This window comes from Fukomys damarensis, unplaced genomic scaffold (genome assembly GCF_012274545.1).
Source record: "Fukomys damarensis isolate Sample0158 unplaced genomic scaffold, DMR_v1.0_HiC HiC_scaffold_16, whole genome shotgun sequence".
Taxonomy (NCBI): domain Eukaryota; kingdom Metazoa; phylum Chordata; class Mammalia; order Rodentia; family Bathyergidae; genus Fukomys; species Fukomys damarensis.
Window position 1 is genome coordinate 129521801 of NW_022900928.1, and position 222 is coordinate 129522022.

Sequence of the window (222 nt, forward strand, 5' to 3'; positions counted from 1 at the left end):
TCGAACGCGCTCCTGCGACCCGGAAGAGCATTCTCCTTAGCAACTGCGGGACCGCGGCGGTGCTGGCCCTCCGGGAGCCAAGGTGAGGTCCTCCCTCCGCGCCTTTCCTTCTCTGCGCACACCCCACCTGGGCAGACCCGAGTCTGGCCTCGCGGGGCTCCGCAACGCTTCGCTCAAACGGCGACGGCGGCCCGGGGCTAGCGTCCCACGCCGCTGGCGTTT

General features: G+C 70.3%; 1 protein-coding gene across 1 annotated transcript in view; it reads left to right on the plus strand.

Moving 5' to 3' along the window:
• The first annotated feature begins 14 nt into the window (after positions 1-14).
• The window catches only part of Dis3l2 (DIS3 like 3'-5' exoribonuclease 2), a 289941-nt gene continuing 289733 nt past the window's right edge, over positions 15-222 (plus strand). The window contains exon 1 of the mRNA XM_033763990.1: positions 15-82. The gene's annotated coding sequence lies outside the window, so the exon portion shown is untranslated. The remainder of the gene's footprint in view (positions 83-222) is intronic.